This window comes from Phragmites australis, chromosome 20 (assembly GCF_958298935.1).
Source record: "Phragmites australis chromosome 20, lpPhrAust1.1, whole genome shotgun sequence".
Taxonomy (NCBI): Eukaryota; Viridiplantae; Streptophyta; class Magnoliopsida; order Poales; family Poaceae; genus Phragmites; species Phragmites australis.
The window spans coordinates 9,551,487-9,559,997 of NC_084940.1; the positions used below are offsets into that span (position 1 = coordinate 9,551,487).

Consider the following 8,511-nt stretch of genomic DNA (forward strand, 5'->3'; position numbering starts at 1 on the left):
AAGTGAAAAATCCACACCTAAGCGCTGATTGAATAAACAGCAAGCCAAAGTTGGGATGATTGATGCTAGGGGAGGCAAATCCACGAAAAAACATGTAAACCCTCAGATCTTTGTGGGGTAAATAGGACCAAAGCGGAGGCTGGAGGGGAGCCGCGGAGGCCAGGGTGTGAGGGGCTCAAGGCGGAACCGCGAAGGCCGAAGGGGAGCAACGGAGACCAGCGGCGTTAGGGGCTCAGAGCGGAGGAACAGAGGCCGCATGATGGTGAGGGCCTATGGTCTATGGAGACGAACACGGCTAAAGGATGGTGTGAGAAGAGAGACGCATATGAGGGGAAGACCGGAATAATGTGCCCGCCAAAATGGGCGTGAAGGACAGAGGCCAGAGGTTCTACTGAAGATTTTTTTTTTCTCGTTTTGGAGTTTAGTTATGATGAATGATGCGATGGGTACTCTCCGGAGATACTCTTACCAGCTCCATCCCTACAACAGTGAAAGGTTCCTACTCCATGGCTCCTACATCATCTTGTACTCTAGAAAGGTTCCTACTCCATGCCTCCTACATCATCTTGTACTCTATTTTTCTAGAGCTAGTACTATATGCTGTCATGCAACGTCATCCATCCAACCATTTCACGCATGCATGCAAAAGCTTTCTTGCTGTTGTTTTCATTCTCAAATATGGCTGAAAAGGAAACGACGTCGAGGAAGTCTGGGCTGTACCTTGGGATCGGAAAAGCGAGCTACCCGGCACGAGAGGGCGCCTATTTCGGTGTTAGGCCATAGTCAACGGATTTTCTTTGGAGATAAAAATCTCGTCATAAAAGAATTTTTATTTTTTCCAATGTTCCAACGACTTCTCTTCATAATTCTCGTTACAAATTAATTTTTAAGGTTATTTTCTTCAGGACGGGATTCTCTCTTCTTTTCTTTCGTGATTTCTTTTGAATAAAAATTGTTAGAGACGAGAGAAAATAAACTGAATAGGAACGAGAAAAAAATCAGAAAAAAAATAAAATAAAGGAAATATAGTTAGAGATGTTCTTACGGTGATGCAAGAGTTGCATGTCTCTCATACATTTCTTAACGCTATTTGCACTTGTCCCAGTACAATTCTTACGTTTTCTACTTTGCACTTTGAACAATTGACGCTATTTGCTCTCTGCAAAAAGAATTTATTTTTTAATAAATCAAAAAAAGAACTATTACTATAACCAGGTATTAAAAATTTTGCGAACTACATTAAATTCGAAGGGGAATGAAATATCTAATTTTAAAATTTATAAAAAATAATTAAAATTTCACAAATTATTTCGTTCTTTTTTCTGAAGAAAAAATTATAAAAAAATTAAAATTCCTGTAACCAATTCGAAAGTAAATAGAGAAAAAGATAAAAATCACAAAACCGGCCCAACAATAGAGCATTAGCATTGGGCCTATTTCATTTTATCAGCAGAAAAGGCCGAGCCCACGAACACCCAGCCCAAACCCTAAACCCTAGAACGTTCCATGCTAGCTATATCTATATATATTCGGTCGCCGATGTGCCCTCGTCTCACCCCGCCGCACCCATCTCCCTCGCGGCTGCGCTGCTTCTGCTCTCCCCGTCGAGTCGATTCGCGATTAGATTTCTCTTCTCGTTTCTGGCTTGGTCTCGATTCGACGTCTTCTTTGCTTTGCTCTACCTTTTCTTTTCTCGTGGTCTTTTTTTCTATCGGCGATTTCGGTTGGGGATTCGACGGGAGCAGGTGATGAGGACGAGACAGGGACATCAGAACCCCCTTCGGGGCATGATAGACCAAAGTCTTCAATGGGAATCTCTCTGATGCTTCAATCGTGATCTTATTTTTTGTTTCGAGCTGTTAGTGTTTGTTGCTCTCGGAGATATCTGGGCTTCATCTGGCTGCCGATGATGCATAAAAAAAATGCACGTACTGTCGGATTGTTCCATGACGATCTGCAAAAATTGTCACTACCACTGAGGCGCACTCGGATCTGCAGTTTTCTTTGTTGGGGTTAGTTGAAATTTAGAGGATTTGTCTGTCTTTTGTTTTTAGTCCTTTTTCGCGTGCTTGATGTGTTATGTGGAGCAAATTGCCGGTGATAGCGATAAATATACTTTGTAGCGTTTCGCTGTGAAATGAACTTAAATCTGAGGCAATTGCATCTATTGCTCATGGTTTGCTCATGTCAGTTTTGTGGTATATGGATTTGACCTACCAACACAATTTTGAAAATATGGCACAATCTGTTTTATGAAAATGCGCGAAGGCAAATTCTTCAGTACTACCTGGTCTGTGACTAAGAAATAGGATTAAGTTTTAGTAAATAACAAATCTAACTGCAAAAATTGTACTTAATTACAACGGTTAAAATTCGAGAGTCATACTTAAATTTAGAACATGCATTATCCCAGGGTTGCTGTGAGATTTGATTCTTCTGGCATAGGGTACGCTCCTGATCCTTGAGACAGAAGCCCAGGCGTTTAAGGCCGAAATCAATTGAAGAGAGGGCTTAATATGAGTTTGGCATGGAAATCTGGCGGCTAATCACATGGTCAACCAAAATGAGTAAAATCAAGAAAAGATTTAAGCAAACTGCAGGCAATCCCCCAAAAGACATACGGGACAAAAAATACATCAGAACTGTTGGAACCTGAGTAGTCCCCAGACAAAGAAGTCTTCGTATGCGGAGAAGTCGAAGGCTGACACGTTTAAAGAAGTCTTCGTATGAGAAGTCGAAGGCTGACACGTTTAGAGGTGAAATAATCTCAATCGTTCTGTCATCTCAGTTACAGTATTATTCTATTTATAATTTGTATTTAACTATTTTATGTTAGAATTTATAGTTTTACTCTCTCAACTGTTACATTCTCGGTATATTTAGAGGTATTATAATATTATCAAATATATTTGCATAATTATAACTATACTCTGAGCGATATGCGGGTTTTGATGTTCAACGGTCGCTTTCGATCAGTCCCGATGTTGCACCGCAGGTCACCCTTCGGTCTCCACATGAAGGTTCATCAGGATCTTTGTCTATCCTGACCTTCAGCGATGTGGGTCGATTTTCGGTCACCTCCGATCGAAAGCACACCACAGCCTTCGTTTAAGTTGGCAGGTGAAGTTGCTGATCGACCTTCGGCCTCCGACCGAAAGTCCGCCAGAGCTTTCACCTGCACTATAAACATAACTGCAACATTCATCGGTGCTCAATTACCGGTGAATTTTGACTTGCCATCCAAAAAGGTACGGGAGATCATTTGTAGGTAGAAGTCTAAAAATAAACAACATATGATACTGTATTTGTCAAATTATATTTGACATCTTAAATTTCGAAAATCTAATTTTGACATCTCTGAAAGTATTTGACATTTGAGATACCGAATATGACATCATATTCGGTATTTTGGTGCCAAAAACGGTCAGTGTTTAGTAGTCAAAGTGTTAAATACAGCGAACAGTATTGTATTCGGTACCTCAGTGTATAGTTGCCCATGGTAAGTTGTGTGTGTGCGCCAGTGTGAAGTCACTATTTAATTAATTTTTTTCAATAAGATTATTTTATAAATTTTAGTAATTTTTAATATCTCATATAAATTCTTAAAAATCTAAAAAAATTAATAATATTTTTCTCATATAATATATTAATTTATAAAAATATTTCGATCATAGATTATTTGATAAAATAGTGAGTTTCTTTGTAATATTTTATTTATACGTAGTTTTATTATTTCATGTGATATTTTCTTTTTAATTTAATTTGAATAAAAAAATACATTTATAGTGATACATAATCCAAAAAAATAAAAATTTATTAATATTTTTTTCTTATGTGATAGAATAGGTTGACTACTACTACTAAGATGATAAAGCTAGATATTTAAGAAACATAGAACTTAGGAATTACAAATATATATTTATATTTATTTTTTAAAAGCAGGTAGCGATACAACAAGTTTTAATATTTTTCAATTAAATATGACAAATGATATATCTAAAATTTAAACAACCAGATAAGGAGTTTGAAGAGAAAAAAGAAGAAATGAAGCATAGAGAATATGAAAAGGAGGTTTAATATTAATATGAGAGGGTGCCTATCGTTTTCAGTTTGTGCCAGCAACCTATTAAATGAAGTTTGTTTGAATTAAATCAAAAACCAAAGTTTTGTGCATGTTTGATTTTTTATTTTAAATTGAATTAAAAAGAGAATATCATATAAAATTATAATATATATATATAGAGAGAGAGAGCGCATTACAAACGCTTAATATTAATATAAGAATCAAGATTTTGTGCACGTTAATTTTTTTATTTAAATTGAATTAAAAAATAATATGAAATAATAAAAATGTATATAAATAGAGCATTATAAATTAGTAATTATATGAGAAGAACATTGGTGATTTATAGATTTTTTGAATTTATTTGAGACATTACAAATTGCTAGAATTTATAAAAGTAGTTTTATTTGAAGAATTTTAATTAAATATTGGCTCAGGCTTTTTGATCAAACTAATTAAAACATGTTGCTAGTGAGCTCTAGTTTGCTTACGAAAATATTTAAAAAAAATTGGACTATTTTTATACTTTAAATAAAAATTTGGACGATAGTGGAGACGATAGATACCTTTTAAGTCCTGAAAGGCACGCTCTGCTTCATCTGTCCACTCAAATCGGTCATACTTTTTTAACAGCTTTAAGAAAAACATCCCTCACTCGCTTATCCTAGAAATAAATCGACTAAGAGCTACAATGCATCATGTTAATTTTTGAACCTCTTTCAGTGTTCAGGGTGACCACATCTGGTTAAGAGCCTCGATTTGCGTGGATTGGCCTCGATGTCTCGACTCGACACCAGGAAGTCAGGAAGCTTGCTGGACGGAACATCGAATGTCCACTTCTCTGGATTGAGCATCATACGATACTTCCTGAGGTTGTCGAATGTCTCCTTGAGATCGTCAATCAATGCATCCCCAGTTCTTGACTTGACCACAATATTATCAACATAAGCTTCCACATTGCGTCTAATTTGGGGTTGTAGACAGTTTTGAATACACCATTAATAAGTAGCACCAGCGTTCTTTAAACCGAAGGGCATCTTTACATAGCAAAATACACAAAAAATAGTAGTAAAAGCAGTTTTCTCCTCATCCTTTATTCCCATGCTAATTTGTTGATACCTCGAATAGGCATCTAGAAAACACAGTGATGTACAACCCACCATAGAGTTGATGATTTGGTCAGTGTGTGGAAGACGAAAAGGATCTTTTAGACAGCTTTGTTGAGGTCGATGAAATCGACACGCATTCTTCATCTACCATTAGCTTTCTTGACGAGGATAGGATTTGCGAGCCATATAGGGTGACAAACTTCTCGAATAAAACCCGTCTTAAGGAGTTTGTCAGCCTCCTTATGAATGGCTTACATCCTATCCTCTACAAATCTTCGCTGCTTCTGCATCACAGGTTTGGAGTCAGACTTAACAACTAGTCAGCTCAATTACATCCTTAGGGACTCCAGGCATGTCAGACGGTTGCCACGCGAACACGTCTTGGTTTGCCCAGGGGAAAGTGATGAACTCGAATTCCTATTTGGAGTTGAGGTTAGCCCCAACCTTAACTATCTTGGCTGGTTCAGACAGATCGAAGGGCATTGCCTTGATGCCACCATTAGTCTTTTTGCTACTAGCGCCGTCGTTAGTCTCACCCTTGGTGGCATCGTTAGACTTGGAGGTGTCAACAAGACTTACTAGCTTGGATTCCTTGATCCCAACGGTGACTTGATGTTTCTAACACTTGGAAATCGCGCCTTTAGAAGTAGCTGCCGCTAACCTGAGGTGTTCGACCATATCTAGGCTTTGCTTGTCGTATTTTACCGCTGCGCGTTGATCTCCCCTAACAGTTATGACCCCTTTGGGACCTGGGATCTTAAGCGTCTGGTATGCATATTATACCACTGCCATAAACTTGCCCAGCATTAGGCGACCCAGGATCACGTTGTACGTTGTCTCGAAGTCCACGACATCAAAGATAAGCTTCTCTGTACGGAAGTTATCGAACGTGCCAAACGTAACCGACAACTCGATCTGGCCTAGGGGAATGGTCCATGAGTTGGGTGTTATGCCATGGAAAGGCTCGACTCCCGCCTTAAGCTCCAACCTCTGAACTCCCATCTTGTCTAGGGTCTTGACGAAGTTGAGGATAAGCAAACTACCCCTGTCGACCAAAGTTCGGAAAACTTTGATGTTGAGGATAGTTGGTTGGACCACAACCATCGACCAGGGTGTGGAACTGCCACTGGATGATCCACTTAATTCAAGGTGATCGGAACCTCCGACCACTCGAGGTATCGAGTGGGACCAGTCAGAGCCAAATTAACCTCTCATTCGACCACCTTGTACCGCCTTTTAGATTCATAACGCGGATACTTTGAAGATATGTGCTAGACTTTGGTTGGTCTCATGGAATTCGGGCTCTTCACCGTTAACATTCGGCTTGGCCTGTTTATTGTTATGCTTAGCAACAATGGTCTTGAGATTTTCATCAACCTTCTTTTTGATGACATGGCATTCATCGAAGTCATGTTGGCTGGTATGATGAACGGGACACCACTTACCAACACCTCGGCTCATGCTTTTGTTATCCCTATTGTTGCGCGACTTGCTCCTGTCAACCACAGCTATAGTTGTATCTAGACCCTTGCGCTTGTCACCGATTTTGTTCTTCTTCCTCCCATTTTTCGAGGACTCGTCTTATCCTTACCAAATTTAGGATTTTTGGTGCGTACCTGGGCTTTCGCTCGCTTTGCACACTTGTCAGCCAACTCGAATAGCTCTTTGATCGTATAGATCTTCTGAGTAGGCATCTTCCTAAACAGATCCGTGTCCTTGACACCTCTCTTGAAGGCGATGATGACTGACTCATTAGAGATGTTTGGGATCGTGTTACGCCTATCGCTGAACCGATGGATGATATCTTGGAGTGACTCGTCCTCACCCTGGTTCAACTGATGGAGATCGTTCTCCATTCCTAGCGCTCGAATGTTCCTTGGAAGTTGGCTATGAACTGAGCCTTCAACTCGGCCCATGATCAGATAGAGTTAGGAGATAGGTTCAACAACCAGGACCTGGCAGCTCCATCGAGCGCGGTCAACAGATAATTGGCCATTACCTTGTAGTCACCGCCCGTAGCTCGAATAATCGTTGTATAGATATGTAACCCATATTGGGGTTGATCTTCCCATCATACTTCTAAATTGGGCCCCGCTTTAAACTTCTCGGGCCACTGTATCAACCGAAGCTCATGTACTAAAGCTTCGCAGCCTCCATTGATTTCTTCAGGAGGAGGTAGGGGAGGACTATCACGTCTATTCCTTCAAGCAAGGGAGTCACGTTGTCGGTGTATTAGGAACCGGGGGTCCCTGAATCCCGAGGCCGGGCCAGCCATCCGCCACATGGTGCCATCCCGCGGGGTCTCCCCTGCAAGATGAGAAAAGGCCAAGTCCCGAGAGAAGGTGCTCGGGGCCACGGTCGGTGGCCCCCAAGTCCCCCAGTTCCCCGATGATCCACGGAGCCTAAGTACCAGGAAGAAAGTGCTCGGGGAGGTGTACGATCACCCCCGAGCACCCTAGTCCCCCAATGTTCAGAAGAGCTAAGTTCCGGGAGAGAGTGCTCGGGGCTGCACGCGGCAGCCCCCGAGCACTCGATTCCCCGAAGGTCCGTGCAAGAGTGCTCGGGAGAAAGTGCTCGGGGAGGTGAACAGTACCCCCGAGCACTCGGCTCCCCGGGGACAAGGAAAGGAATTCTCGGGAGAGAGTGCTCGGGGATGTAAACAATACCCTCGAGCACTCGGTACCCCGACAACCCAGGAAGGCCCCCGAGGGACCCACCGTCGAGGTGTCAACCGGTCAAAGGGCCGAGGCCGCATTTAATGAGCGTGCGTGGCCTGACATCTCCAACTGCTCCCGCCGCGCTCAGCGTCAGTTCCTGCCATATTCTGGCAGAGAGGCGTGGGGTCATTAATTGAACGGGTCCCATCCCGTGCCATCCGGCTCGTCTCGGGATAACGTCGTAAGGATCAAAGCGTTCCGTCTACCGCGCTGCTGTGGCAGGGGAACAAGACAGGACGGGCACGCTGGGTTGCTCTGCGGCTGCCCGGTGGGCCCTCTCCACGGCACCCGTTGCCAGGGCATTTATGGTGACGGGTGACCGAGCGTGCGACGCATTTTACACCCCCGGTCATTTCGCCCAGAAGAAATGATGACGTCCTTTCCATTCATGGCGTCTTGGGACTCGTGCCCCCTCCTTTCCGTTCGGGGCATGTCTCGGCCGGGGGGTATTTAAAGCCGCCGGCAACACAGAAGCAAAAAATCCAAGATCGACCCACCCTGAGGCTGGAGCTCCGAGATCGACCGATCGACGACAAGAAAAGAAGAGACCGAGAGCCGATACGAAGAACACAGCACAAAAGAAACACTGTGAGGAAGGCTGAGCCCAGTTCCAACCGAAGAA

At 42.4% G+C, this 8,511-nt stretch overlaps 3 non-coding genes across 3 annotated transcripts; all 3 read left to right on the forward strand.

Annotated features, from left to right (window-relative positions):
• The first annotated feature begins 1,738 nt into the window (after nucleotides 1–1,738).
• Nucleotides 1,739–1,829, forward strand: LOC133902615 (small nucleolar RNA R44/J54/Z268 family). Its single transcript, XR_009906940.1, has one exon. It is a non-coding gene; the product is annotated as a small nucleolar RNA R44/J54/Z268 family (small nucleolar RNA).
• A 72-nt stretch (nucleotides 1,830–1,901) lies between these two features.
• On the forward strand, nucleotides 1,902–1,983 carry LOC133902720 (small nucleolar RNA snoR122). The gene has a single exon (XR_009907038.1). It is a non-coding gene; the product is annotated as a small nucleolar RNA snoR122 (small nucleolar RNA).
• Nucleotides 1,984–2,088: 105 nt separating this feature from the next.
• Nucleotides 2,089–2,161, forward strand: LOC133902614 (small nucleolar RNA Z267). Its single transcript, XR_009906939.1, has one exon. It is a non-coding gene; the product is annotated as a small nucleolar RNA Z267 (small nucleolar RNA).
• Nucleotides 2,162–8,511: the final 6,350 nt, after the last annotated feature.